The following is a 14,349-nucleotide window of genomic DNA, read 5'->3' as shown; positions in this document are numbered from 1 at the left end:
TCAGCCTCTGGATTCAGTTCAATTGCCCTGGGGGGTATAAACAAAGGATCTCTCCTCTACTGGTGGTGTTTTGGGTCAGCCTCTGGATTCAGTTCATTTGCCCTGGGGGGTATAAACAAAGGATCTCTCCTCTACTGGTGGTGTTTTGGGTCAGCCTCTGGATTCAGTTCAATTGCCCTGGGGGGTATAAACAAAGGATCTCTCCTCTACTGGTGGTGTTTTGGGTCAGCCTCTGGATTCAGTTCAATTGCCCTGGGGGTATAAACAAAGGATCTCTCCTCTGCTGGTGGTGTTTTGGGTCAGCCTCTGGATTCAGTTCAATTGCCCTGGGGGGTATAAACAAAGGATCTCTCCTCTACTGGTGGTGTTTTGGGTCAGCCTCTGGATTCAGTTCAATTGCCCTGGGGGGTATAAACAAAGGATCTCTCCTCTGCTGGTGGTGTTTTGTGTCAGCCTCTGGATTCAGTTCAATTGCCCTGGGGGGTATAAACAAAGGATCTCTCCTCTACTGGTGGTGTTTTGGGTCAGCCTCTGGATTCAGTTCAATTGCCCTGGGGGGTATAAACAAAGGATCTCTCCTCTACTGGTGGTGTTTTGGGTCAGCCTCTGGATTCAGTTCAATTGCCCTGGGGGGTATAAACAAAGGATCTCTCCTCTACTGGTGGTGTTTTGGGTCAGCCTCTGGATTCAGTTCAATTGCCCTGGGGGGTATAAACAAAGGATCTCTCCTCTGCTGGTGTTTTTTTGGGTCAGCCTCTGGATTCAGTTCAATTGCCCTGGGGGGTATAAACAAAGGATCTCTCCTCTACTGGTGGTGTTTTGGGTCAGCCTCTTGATTCAGTTCAATTGCCCTGGGGGGTATAAACAAAGGATCTCTCCTCTACTGGTGGTGTTTTGGGTCAGCCTCTGGATTCAGTTCAATTGCCCTGGGGGGTATAAACAAAGGATCTCTCCTCTACTGGTGGTGTTTTGGGTCAGCCTCTGGATTCAGTTCAATTGCCCTGGGGTGTATAAACAAAGGATCTCTCCTCTACTGGTGGTGTTTTGGGTCAGCCTCTGGATTCAGTTCAATTGCCCTGGGGGGTATAAACAAAGGATCTCTCCTCTACTGGTGGTGTTTTGGGTCAGCCTCTGGATTCAGTTCAATTGCCCTGGGGGGTATAAACAAAGGATCTCTCCTCTACTGGTGGTGTTTTGGGTCAGCCTCTGGATTCAGTTCAATTGCCCTGGGGGGTATAAACAAAGGATCTCTCCTCTACTGGTGGTGTTTTGGGTCAGCCTCTGGATTCAGTTCAATTGCCCTGGGGGGTATAAACAAAGGATCTGATTATAAACAAAGGATCTGATTCGGGAAAGTCGTATTCCTGGTCATAATGCTGGTGAGTTACCGCCGCTCTGATATCCAAATTGACTTCACGGCTGAATGTAATAACACAAAACATTTTCTGGGCTAATAATGTAAGAAATAACACATAAAAAACAAGAGCTAGAAGCATGGCAGCCCTATCCGTTGGTGCCATTTTCTCTCTCTCTCTCTCTCTTCCCTTCACTGCGTCAGTTTCAGAGATATGAACTAGCTGCCAACAGTGCACCAAGCCATTTCACAACACTGTCAGCTCTCACACTATTAGAAAGGTTACCAGGCAATTTAGCCCCATCTGTTACTGTGTCTCACTGACCCAGCAATGCTCAAATACGTCTGGAAGAGTGTGTGTTGAAACATAATATTTTCTGCCTTCTTAGTCAAAGCGATCTCCACCAAAGTGGCTGATTTGAGCTCTGGTGCTGTTTTCCATCTCCCCAGCACATATTGTATCATTCTTTTAAAATACTGTTATATTAAACCAGGTGGAAAATACTAACTACATGGTTGACGTCCTGAGAGTCCAGGCTGCTAATCCAATAGTCTCAAGTCCCATGTAAGGAGAGGGGATTGGCCCCTTTGTGTGTGTTTGTGTAGGATGGGTTGGTTGTGTTGGGGGGATAAAGGCCTCTCCTGGATAAAGAACTTGTGACATCACCATCACTACAGGAGATTGTTGTTGTTAGCTCTAGCTGCTGTCTGTTAACTCTAGCTGCTGTCTGTTAGCGCTAACTGCCAGCTGTTAGCTCTAGCTGCTGTCTAATAGCTCTAGCTGCTGTCTGTTATCTCTAGCTGCTGTCGGTTAGCTCTAGCAGCTGTCAGTTAGCTCTAACTGCTGTCTGTTAGCTGTAACTGCTGTCTGTTAGCTCTAACTGCTGTCTGTTAGCTCTAGCTGCTGTCTGTTAGCTCTAGCAGCTGTCAGTTAGCTCTAACTGCTGTTTGTTAGCTTTAACTGCTGTCTGTTAACTCTAGCTGTAGTCTGTTAGCTCTAACTGCTGTCTGTTAACTCTAGCTGTTGTATGTTAGCTCTAGCTGCTGTCAGTTAGCTCTAACTGATGTCTGTTAACTCTAGCTGTAGTCTGTTAGCTCTAACTGCTGTCTGTTAACTCTAGCTGCTGTCTGTTAGCTCTAGCTGCTATCAGTTAACTCTAGCTGCTATCTGTTAACGCTAACTGCTGTCTGTTAGCTCTAGCTGCTGTCTGTTAGCTCTAGCATCTGTTGGTTAGCTCTAGCAGCTGTCTGTTATCTCTAACTGTTGTCTGTTAGCTGTAACTGCTGTCTGTTAGCTCTAGCTGCTGTCTGTTAGCTCTAACTGATGTCTGTTAGCTCTAGCTGCTGTCTGTTAGCTCTAGCAGCTGTCAGTTAGCTCTAGCTGCTGTCTGTTAGCTCTAGCAGCTGTCAGTTAGCTCTAACTGCTGTCTGTTAACTCTAGCTGTAGTCTGTTAGCTCTAACTGCTGTCTGTTAACTCTAGCTGTTGTCTGTTAGCTCTAGCTGCTGTCAGTTAGCTCTAACTGATGTCTGTTAACTCTAGCTGTAGTCTGTTAGCTCTAACTGCTGTCTGTTAACTCTAGCTGCTGTCTGTTAGCTCTAGCTGCTATCAGTTAACTCTAGCTGCTATCTGTTAACGCTAACTGCTGTCTGTTAGCTCTAGCTGCTGTCTGTTAGCTCTAGCATCTGTTGGTTAGCTCTAGCAGCTGTCTGTTATCTCTAACTGTTGTCTGTTAGCTGTAACTGCTGTCTGTTAGCTCTAGCTGCTGTCTGTTAGCTCTAACTGATGTCTGTTAGTTCTAGCTGCTGTCTGTTAGCTCTAGCAGCTGTCAGTTAGCTCTAGCTGCTGTCTGTTAGCTCTAGCAGCTGTCAGTTAGCTCTAACTGCTGTCTGTTAACTCTAGCTGTAGTCTGTTAGCTCTAACTGCTGTCTGTTAACTCTAGCTGTTGTCTGTTAGCTCTAACTGCTGTCTGTTAACTCTAGCTGCTGTCTGTTAGCTCTAGCTGCTGTCTGTTAAGTCTAGCTGCTGTCTGTTAGCTCTAACTGCTGTCTGTTAGCTCTAGCTGCTGTCTGTTAGCTCTAGCAGCTGTCGGTTATCTCTAGCTGCTGTCTGTTAGCTCTAACTGCTGTCTGTTAACTCTAGCTGTAGTCTGTTAGCTCTAACTGCTGTCTGTTAGCTCTAGCAGCTGTCAGATAGCTCTAACTGCTGTCTGTTAGCTCTAACTGCTGTCTTTTAACTCTAGCTGTTGTCTGTTAGCTCTAGCAGCTGTCGGTTAGCTCTAGCTGTAGTCTGTTAGCTCTAACTGCTGTCTGTTAACTCTAGCTGTTGTCTGTTAGCTCTAGCTTCTGTCAGTTAGCTCTAACTGATGTCTGTTAACTCTAGCTGTAGTCTGTTAGCTCTAGCTGCTGTCTGTTAACACTAGCTGCTGTCTGTTAGCTCTAACTGCTGTCTGTTAACTCTAGCTGCTGTCTGTTAGCTCTAGTTGCTGTCTGTTAGCTCTAACTGCTGTCTGTTAACTCTAACTGCTTTCTGTTAACTCTAACTGCTGTCTGTTATCTCTAACTGCGTTCTGTTAACTCTAACTGCTGTCTGTTAGCTCTAACTGCTTTCTGTTAACTAAACTGCTGTCTGTTAACTCTAACTGCTGTCTGTTAACTCTAACTGCTGTCTGTTAACTCTAACTGCTTTCTGCTAATTCTAACTGCTGTCTGTTAGGAATTTAAAAAAGGGAACTCTGTGAATCTGTCTGTCTGTCTGTCTGTCTGTCTGTCTGTCTGTCTGTCTGTCTGTCTGTCTGTCTGTCTGTCTGTCTACCTGTCTGTCTGCCTGTCTGCCTGTCTGTCTGCCTGTCTGTCTGTCCGTCTGTCCGCCTGTCTGTCTGCCTGTCTGTCTGCCTGTCTGTCTGTGTCTGCCTATCGGAGTAGGGGATGTCTGTGAATCCACAGTGGAATTTGTTCTATACAGTGGAAAGTATTAGACTATTCTGTCTGTTTACATTAATTAATTTATTTTCACGCTACATTCCAATCACCATACGATATATTATCATAACCATTATTCACTCATCCGCTTCCAACCTTTTCAGTGTTAAATGACATAATATCACAAGCTCTCAGTAATGCCAGTGTTTGTGTATATTCAGCCAGGAGGTTGGTGGCACCTTAGTTGGAGAGGACTGGCTCTCTAATGGCTGGCGCGGAATCAGTGGAATGGTATCAAATGTGTTTGTGTTTCCATTCGCACCATTATTATGAGCCGTCCTCCCCCCAGCAGCCTCCACGGTTATTCAGAGATATACTCTATTTGTGTGTTCAGAGGTAATGGGGGAGGGGGTGGACATACCAGGACTGACAGCTTTCTCTGTAACCATAGCAACAGCAAACAAGATTGTATGGTACGTACAGGAGCATACTGCATGTTCACACTCAGACACATGAATAGTAACCATGGAGACATATAGTGGTGCTGGAACCATGGAGACACAGAGTGGTGCTAGAACCAGGGAGACACAGAGCGGTGCTGGAATCATGGAGAGACATAGCGGTGCTGGAACCATGGAGACCCATAGTGGTGCAGGAACCATGGAGACACAGAGTAGTGCTGGAACCATGGAGACACAGAGTGGTGCTGGAACCCATGGAGCCACAGAGTGGTGCTGGACCCCATGGAGACACAGAGTGGTAATGGAGCCATGGAGACACAGAGTGGTGCTGGAACCATGGAGACAGAGTGGTACTGGAGACATGGAGACACAGAGTGGTGCTGGAGGCATGGAGACACAGAGTGGTGCTGGAACCCTGAAGACACAGAGTGGTGCTGGAACCCATGGAGACACAGAGTGGTGCTGGAGCCATGGAGACACAGAGTGGGGCAGGAACCATGGAGACACAGAGTGGTGCTGGAGGCATGGAGACACAGAGTGGTGCTGGAACCCTGGAGACAGAGAGTGGTGCTGGAGGCATGGAGACACAGAGTGGTGCAGGAACCATGGAGACACAGAGTGGTGCTGGAGGCATGGAGACACAGAGTGGTGCTGGAGGCATGGAGACACAGAGTGGTGCTGGAGCCATGGAGACACAGAGTGGTGCTGGAGGCATGGAGACACAGAGTGGTGCTAGTGGACACCCCAGTATCTCTACTTGCACACTCATCTTCTGCACATCTAATCACTGGAGACACAGAGTGGTGCTAGTGGACACCCCACTATCTCTACTTGCAAACTCATCTTCTGCACATCTAATCACTGGAGACACAGAGTGGTGCTAGTGGACACCCCACTATCTCTACTTGCAAACTCATCTTCTGCACATCTAATCACTGGAGACACAGAGTGGTGCTGGAGACATGGAGACACAGAGTGGTGCTAGTGCACCCCAGTATCTCTACTTGCACACTCATCTTCTGCACATCTAATCACTGGAGACACAGAGTAGTGCTGGAGACATGGAGACACAGAGTGGTGCTAGTGGACACCCCAGTATCTCTACTTGCACACTCATCTTCTGCACATCTAATCACTGGAGACACAGAGTGGTGCTGGAGACATGGAGACACAGAGTGGTGCTAGTGGACACCCCAGTATCTCTACTTGCACACTCATCTTCTGCACATCTATCACTCCAGTGTTTATTTGCTATATTGTAATTATTTCGCCACTATGGCCTTATCCTACCTCATTTGCACACACTGTATATAAACTTTTTCTATTGTATTATTATTGACTGTATGTTTGTTTATTCCATGTGTAACTCTGTGTTGTTGTTTGTGTCGCACTGCTTTAATTTATCTTGGCCAGGCCGCAGTTGTAAATGAGAACTTGTTCTCAACTAACCTACATGGTTAAATAAAGGTGAAATAAAAAATCAAATAAAAATCAAATGATGTGCTGCTTGTGTGCAATAAGGTAAGAAACAGAGCCTGCTTTTTTGCAACTTTTTAAAATCATAGTCGCACACCTCATATAGCCTAGCCCATAGGCCTATATGTTTTGAAAAGGTTTGTATTAAAGTGGCCAAATAACTTCTTAAAATGAAGCACATGAATCCGCTTTACAATGGGTGTAGAGCCTAACTGGCATACAAAGGCAGCATGTGAGTTTCAAGTTTGGGGAAGATAATTTTCACCATAAAAATGCACCTTTATAATAAATTCATTATATGCATAATCGCATTTACGGTCACTTTTGAGAATGGTGTTTTCCTGCTAATTGATTGCATTTTGGAACATTCTCTCTTACAGCCTGCTGCCGTGTGTGCATTGCTGTGCTTATAATGTAAAGAAATAGCCTAATAGTTTTTCAACATTTTAAGCTAAACTTTCTGTTCTGTTGCATGCTAGTAGTTGTATTAATTTGGGATCTCTCGCATCCCACAACTGTCCCAGACTATGTTTGGAATATCTATTTCTCGCACAGAATAGAATTGTCAGCCTATGTCAATCTACTATCCCTCATAGTCCAAAAGTTGATAGGCATTAGGCCTACTCATCTGGATGGTGGATGAAAGTAAATGTGGACAGTTCTTCCAATATCACAACAATATGTGTGCTTCCGAATTGGATAAGGACGTGCGATTGTGTCCCCGATGTGTCTGTCTTTACTAGTAGCCTGTGAGAAAGATCTGATCACATGATGGGTATTGGCAAATAAGAACTGAGCTATCTGAGAGAGCCATGTGAGTAAGATGTGTTTCGGAGTACGCAGCCGGCTCTGGCAGCTCCTGGCTGACCGGCAGCTCTGACAGCTCAGGACAGACGGGCGACTCTGGCAGCTCAGGACAGACGGGCGACTCTGGCAGCTCAGAACAGACGGGCGACTCTGGCAGCTCAGGACAGACGGGCGACTCTGGCAGCTCAGGACAGACGGGCGACTCTGGCAGCTCAGGACAGACGGGCGACTCTGGCAGCTCAGGACAGACGGGCGACTCTGGCAGCTCAGGACAGACGGGCGACTCTGGCAGCTCAGGACAGACGGGCGACTCTGGCAGCTCAGGACAGACGGGCGACTCTGGCAGCTCAGGACAGACGGGCGACTCTGGCAGCTCAGGACAGACGGGCGACTCTGGCAGCTCAGGACAGACGGGCGACTCTTGCAGCTCAGGACAGACGGGAGACTCTGACAGCTTAGGACAGACGGGAGACCCTGGCAGCTCAGGACAGACGGGAGACCCTGACAGCACTGGGCGGGAGGAAGACTCCGGCAGCACTGGACAGGCGGGAGCACCTGTAGGAAGGAGACGGAGAGACAGTTTGGTGCGGGGGGCTGCCACCGGAGGGCTGGTGCGTGGAGGTGGCACCGGATAGACTGGACTGTGAAGGTGCACTGGAGCTCTCGATCACCGAGCCTGCCCAACCTTACCTGGTTGAATGCTCCCCGTAGCCAGGCCAGTGCGGCGAGGTGGAATAACCCACACGGGGCTGTGCTGGTGAACCGGGGACACCATGCGTAGGGCTAGTGCCATGTACCCCGGCCCGAGGAGACGCACTGGAGACCAGATGTGCTGAGCCGGCTTCATGGCACCTGGCTCGATGCCCACTCTAGCCCGGCCGATACAAGGCGCTGCAATGTACCGCACCGGGCTATACACGCGCACAGAGGACACCGTGCGCCTCACGGCATAACACGGTGCCTGCCCGGTCCCTCTCAATCCACGGTAAGCACGGGGAGTTGGCGCAGGTCTCCTACTTAACTTCGCCACACTCCCCGTGTGCCCCCTCCCAAGACATTTTTGGGGCTGCCTCTCGGGCTTCCAGCCGCGCTGCCGTGCTGCCTCCTCATACCGCCGCCTTACCGCTTTCGCTGCCTCCAGCTCTGCCTTGGGGCGGCGATATTTCCCAGCCTGTGCCCAGGGTCCTTTGCCGTCCAGGATCTCCTCCCATGTCCAGGAGTCCTGAGATCGCTGCTGCTGCTGCTGCTGCTGCTGCTGCCAGTTACCACGCTGCTTGGTCCTTTGGTGGTGGGTGATTCTGTAACGATTCTCGTCCTCCTCTTCTGTGGAGGAGTAGTAAGAAGGATCGGACCAATTTGCAGTGTGGTAAGTGTTCATCCTTTTAATAAACTGAACAGAGCACTAAATACAAAGTAGCAAAAGAGAACAAACGAAACAGATCCGTCAGGTGCAACACACACTAAACAGAATATAGTCACCCACCAAACACAGGTGAAAAAAGGCTACCTAAGTATGATTCTCAATCAGAGACAACTAACGACACCTGCCTCTGATTGAGAACCATACCAGGCCAAACGCGAAATACAACATAGAGAAACAAACATAGACTGCCCACCCCAACTCACGCCCTGACCATACTAAAACAAAGACAAAACAAAAGAACTAAGGTCAGAACGTGACATCTCTCTACTATTATTCTGACATTTCACATTCTTAAAATAAAGTGGTGATCTTAACTGACTTAATTAAGACAGTGACCGTTTTTACTTGGATTAAAGAAAACAGTTTTTTACTAGGATTAAATGTCAGGAATTGTGAAAATCTGAGTTTAAATGTATTTGGTTAAGGTGTATGTAAGCTACCAACTTCAACTGTATTAAAAATACAAATGTTGAGCTATATGTTTTGATCACAACTAAAGTAAAAAAATATAAATAACTCTGTTTCTTTAACTGCTCAACACAAAACAGTCACATGTACGCACTACCTCAGAAATATTTTGCAGAAAACATTCTTTCTATAACATTTAGCTATGTTCAATTGTATTCTTCATACTATAAAATAATAATAAATAATAAATAAATAATATAAAATTATGCCACAGAATTCCAAGCAAATCTTGTCTGCTAAATGAACTAGAGTAGCCCACAGCCATATGCATAGCCAGATCAGGGCCTAACACAAGGACAACTCCGAGTATGCTATTCTGTTCTTCATATCATGTTTCTTTAGACCTGTCTAGAATAAATCATGTGATAGTGTAGGCTATATTACATGGATGTATTAAACTTTAAAAATGTAGATGTTTCAAAAGGTCTGCGTCAGTGGCTTGCAGGCTGTGTGTGGAAGCCAGGAGATGCTAAATGTGTTTATGTTAATTAATGGTCAATTACCGTGAGACAGACAGTTATTTGCTTGACAATCACCAGCTGCCAAAATGTATGACCGCCAAAGCTCAAACGGTCACCTCCAAATGTGTGTGTGCGTTATCCCTGTTTCTACAGTGAACTCTGGTGCTACCAGTGGTGTGTGTGTGTGTGTGTGTGTGTGTGTGTGTATGTGTGTGTGTGTGTGTGTGTGTGTGTGTGTGTGTGTGTGTGTGTGTGTGTGTGTGTGTGTGTGTGTGTGTGTGTGTGTGTGTGTGTGTGTGTGTGTGTGTGTGTGTGTGTGTGTGTGTGTGTGTAAATAGCATGCTAGGTTCAGTAATTGAAGCTGCTCCCTCAGGGTTCCGAGCTAATCGCTAATAAAGTTCCTCTCCCCCCAGAGCCAAGAGCCTGTGTGTGTGTGTGTGTGTGAGAGAGAGAGAGACCCCTGCCTGCCCTCTCCACTACTAGAAGGCTGTAATCCCAGATATAATGAAGGTCAAGCCTGTGATTCTGTCTGCAGACCCAGATAAAAACACACTCACACACGACTGACCTCACACCTCACGGTTTTCCCTCCCATTTTACAGCACACCTCTGCTCTAACAAAGCATTGTGATATTTCCTGGTTGGTAGACAGAAGCCACAACATTCACCAGACACAGAACATATTGTCACCACTTCTGCCGAAGTCGGTTCCTCTACTTGTTCGGGGCGGTGTTCGGCAGTCAACATCACCGGTCTTCTTTCCATTTGTTTTGTCTTGTTTTCCACACACCTGGTTTTCATTCCCTCATTATGTGTTGTGTATTTAACCCTCTGTTCCCCCCATGTCTTTGTGTGGTAATGCTTGTTGTAAGTGCTTGTGCACATTTGTTGTCTGGTGCGCGTCGGGTTTTGTACCCATTATTTATTATTCTGGATGCCGGTGGTTATATATTATTTATATTAAACCGCTCCGGTTATTACCCAGTTCTGCTCTCCTGCGTCTGACTTCGCTGCCACTAGTTACGCACCCATTACACATGTTCTGAATGATCCATCCAGTCGGTATGCCCATAGGCTGAACAGGGAGAAGATGACATCAATCCCCAGAGCTTCAGAGGACAGAGCTGTGAATTCAGAAGACTGTTTAAGTCAATATACATCTATGTTATATTTATACTATACATTTCAGTAACATCCCAAATGGCACCCTATTCTCTATATAGTTCACAACTTTTGACTAGAGCCCTATGGACCCTGGTTAAAAGTAGTGCACTATAAAGGGAATAGGGTGCCATTTGGGACACAGGCTATACATGAGGACACTCTGACCCACAGACTGTTCTCCCAAATGTTAAACGTATCAAATCAAAATGTATTTGTCACATGCGCCGAATACAACAGGTGTGGACTTTACCGTGAAATGCTGAATACAACCGGTTTGGACTTTACCGTGAAATGCTGAATACAACAGGTGTGGACTTTACCGTGAAATGCTGAATACAACCGGTGTGGACTTTACCGTGAAATGCTTACTTTTACAAGCCCTTCCCGGGAAAATGCGGAGTAAAAAACGAAGAAAAAAACTCAAATAAATAGTAACAATAAATACCAATAATGGGGCTATATACAAGGAGTGCTGGTTTCAAGTCAATGTGCAGGGGTACGAGGTAGTTGAGGTGATGAAGGTAATATGTACATGTAGGTAGGGGTATTTTGAAATTGTATTTATTATGGATCCCCATTAGTTCGTGCCAAGGCAGCAGCTACTCTTCCTGGGGTTTATTATGGATCCCTATTAGTTCGTGCCAAGGCAGCAGCTACTCTTCCTGGGGTTTATTATGGATCCCCATTAGTTCGTGCCAAGGCAGCAGCTACTCTTCCTGGGGTTTATTATGGATCCCCATTAGTTTGTGCCAAGGCAGCAGCTACTCTTCCTGGGGTTTATTATGGATCCCCATTAGTTTGTGCCAAGGCAGCAGCTACTCTTCCTGGGGTTTATTATGGATCCCCATTAGTTCGTGCCAAGGCAGCAGCTACTCTTCCTGGGGTTTATTATGGATCCCCATTAGTTCGTGCCAAGGCAGCAGCTACTCTTCCTGGGGTTTATTATGGATCCCCATTAGTTCGTGCCAAGGCAGCAGCTACTCTTCCTGGGGTTTATTATGGATCCCCATTAGTTCGTGCCAAGGCAGCAGCTACTCTTCCTGGGGTTTATTATGGATCCCCATTAGTTCGTGCCAAGGCAGCAGCTACTCTTCCTGGGGTAATTATGGATCCTCATTAGTTCGTGCCAAGGCAGCAGCTACTCTTCCTGGGGTTTATTATGGATCCCCATTAGTTCGTGCCAAGGCAGCAGCTACTCTTCCTGGGGTTTATTATGGATCCCCATTAGTTCGTGCCAAGGCAGCAGCTACTCTTCCCGGGGTCCAGCAACATTAAGGCAGTTATATAAAATTAAAAATATTATATGACCTTACATTTCATAACACTTTTCACAACACATTGTGTTCCCTCAGGCCATTACTCTATTATCACATATCTACAATACAAAATCCACGTGTAAGTGTGTGGAGATGTGTGTGTCTTATCATGTGTGTATGCCTGTGTGTGTGTCTTATCGTGTGTGTATGCCTGTGTGTGTGTCTTATCGTGTGTGTATGCCTGTGTGTGTGTCTTATCGTGTGTGTATGCCTGTGTGTGTGTCTTATCGTGTGTGTATGCCTGTGTGTGTGTCTTATCGTGTGTGTATGCCTGTGTGTGTGTCTTATCGTGTGTGTATCCCTGTGTGTGTGTCTCTTCACAGTTCAAGCTGTTCCATAAGGTGTATTTTTATCATTTTTAAAAATCTAATTTTCCTGCTTGCATCAGTTACCTGATGTGGAATAGAGTTCCATGTAGTCACGGCTCTAAGTAGCACTGTGCACATCCCGTAGTCTGTTCTGGACTGTGAAGAGACCTCTGGTGGCATGTCTTGTGGGGTATGAATGGGTGTCTGAGCTGTGTGCTAGTAGTTTAAACACACCTCGGTGCATTCAGCATGTCAACACTTCTTACAAAAACAAGTAGTGATGAAGTCAATCTCTCTTCCACTTTGAGCCATGAGAGATTAGCTCCGTGTACATTTAAGGGCCAGCCGTACTACCCTGTTCTGAGCCAATTCTAATTTTCCGAGGTCCCTTTTTGTGGCATCTGACCACACGACTGAACAGACCACTATTGTTTTCACTATATATTTTACCTCTTGGGGATGTTATTCGAAAACATAATGTTAACTTTCACTGCTATACGGATGACACACAGCTGTACATTTCAATGAAACATGGTGAAGCCCCAAAATTGCCCTCGCTAGAAGCATGTGTTTCAGACATAAGGAAGTGGATGGCTGCAAACTTTCTACTATTAAACTCGGACAAAACAGAGATGCTTGTTCTAGGTTCCAAGAAACAAAGAGATCTTCTGTTGAATCTGACAATTAATCTTAATGGTTGTACAGTCGTCTCAAATAAAACTGTGAAGGACCTCGGCGTTACTCTGGACCCTGATCTCTCTTTTGAAGAACATATCAAGACCATTTCGAGGACAGCTTTTTTCCATCTACGTAACATTGAAAAAATCAGAAATTTTCTGTCCAGAAATGATGCAGAAAAATTAATCCATGCTTTTGTCACTTCTAGGTTAGACTACTGCAATGCTCTACTTTCCGGCTACCCGGATAAAGCACTAAATAAACTTCAGTTAGTGCTAAATACGGCTGCTAGAATCCTGACTAGAACCAAAAAATTTGATCATATTACTCCAGTGCTAGCCTCTCTACACTGGCTTCCTGTCAAAGCAAGGGCTGATTTCAAGGTTTTACTGTTAACCTACAAAGCATTACATGGGCTTGCTCCTACCTATCTCTCTGATTTGGTCCTGCCGTACATACCTACACGTACGCTACGGTCACAAGTCGCAGGCCTCCTAATTGTCCCTAGAATTTCTAAGCAAACAGCTAGAGGCAGGGCTTTCTCCTATAGAGCTCCATTTTTATGGAACGGTCTGCCTACCCATTTCAGAGACGCAAACTCGGTCTCAACCTTTAAGTCTTTACTGAAGACTCATCTCTTCAGTGGGTCATATGATTGAGTGTAGTCTGGCCCAGGAGTGGGAAGGTGAACGGAAAGGCTCTGGAGCAACGAACCGCCCTTGCTGTCTCTGCCTGGCTGGTTCCCCCCTTTCCACTGGGACTCTCTGCCTCTAACCCTATTACAGGGGCTGAGTCACTGGCTTACTGGGGCTCTCTCATGCCGTCCCTGGAGGGGGTGCGTCACCTGAGTGGGTTGATTCACTGTTGTGGTCATCCTGTCTGGGTTGGCGCCCCCCCCCTTGGGTTGTGCCGTGGCGGAGATCTTTGTGGGCTATACTCAGCCTTGTCTCAGGATGGTAAGTTGGTGGTTGAAGATATCCCTCTAGTGGTGTGGGGGCTGTGCTTTGGCAAAGTGGGTGGGATTATATCCTTCCTGTTTGGCCCTGTCCTGGGGTGTCCTCGGATGGGTCCACAGTGTCTCCTGACCCCTCCTGTCTCAGCCTCCAGTATTTATGCTGCAGTAGTTTATGTGTCGGGGGGCTAGGGTCAGTTTGTTATATCTGGAGTACTTCTCCTGTCCTATTCGGTGTCCTGTGTGAATCTAAGTGTGCGTTCTCTAATTCTCTCCTTCTCTCTTTCTTTCTCTCTCTCGGAGGACCTGAGCCCTAGGACCGTGCCCCAGGACTACCTGACATGATGACTCCTTGCTGTCCCCAGTCCACCTGACTGTGCTGCTGCTCCAGTTTCAACTGTTCTGCCTTATTATTATTCGACCATGCTGGTCATTTATGAACATTTGAACATCTTGGCCATGTTCTGTTATAATCTCCACCCGGCACAGCCAGAGGAGGACTGGCCACCCCACATAGCCTGGTTCCTCTCTAGGTTTCTTCGTAGGTTTTGGCCTTTCTAG

This window comes from Oncorhynchus nerka, linkage group LG6 (assembly GCF_034236695.1).
Source record: "Oncorhynchus nerka isolate Pitt River linkage group LG6, Oner_Uvic_2.0, whole genome shotgun sequence".
Lineage (NCBI taxonomy): Eukaryota > Metazoa > Chordata > Actinopteri > Salmoniformes > Salmonidae > Oncorhynchus > Oncorhynchus nerka.
Note: the sequence above shows the minus strand (reverse complement) of the source record.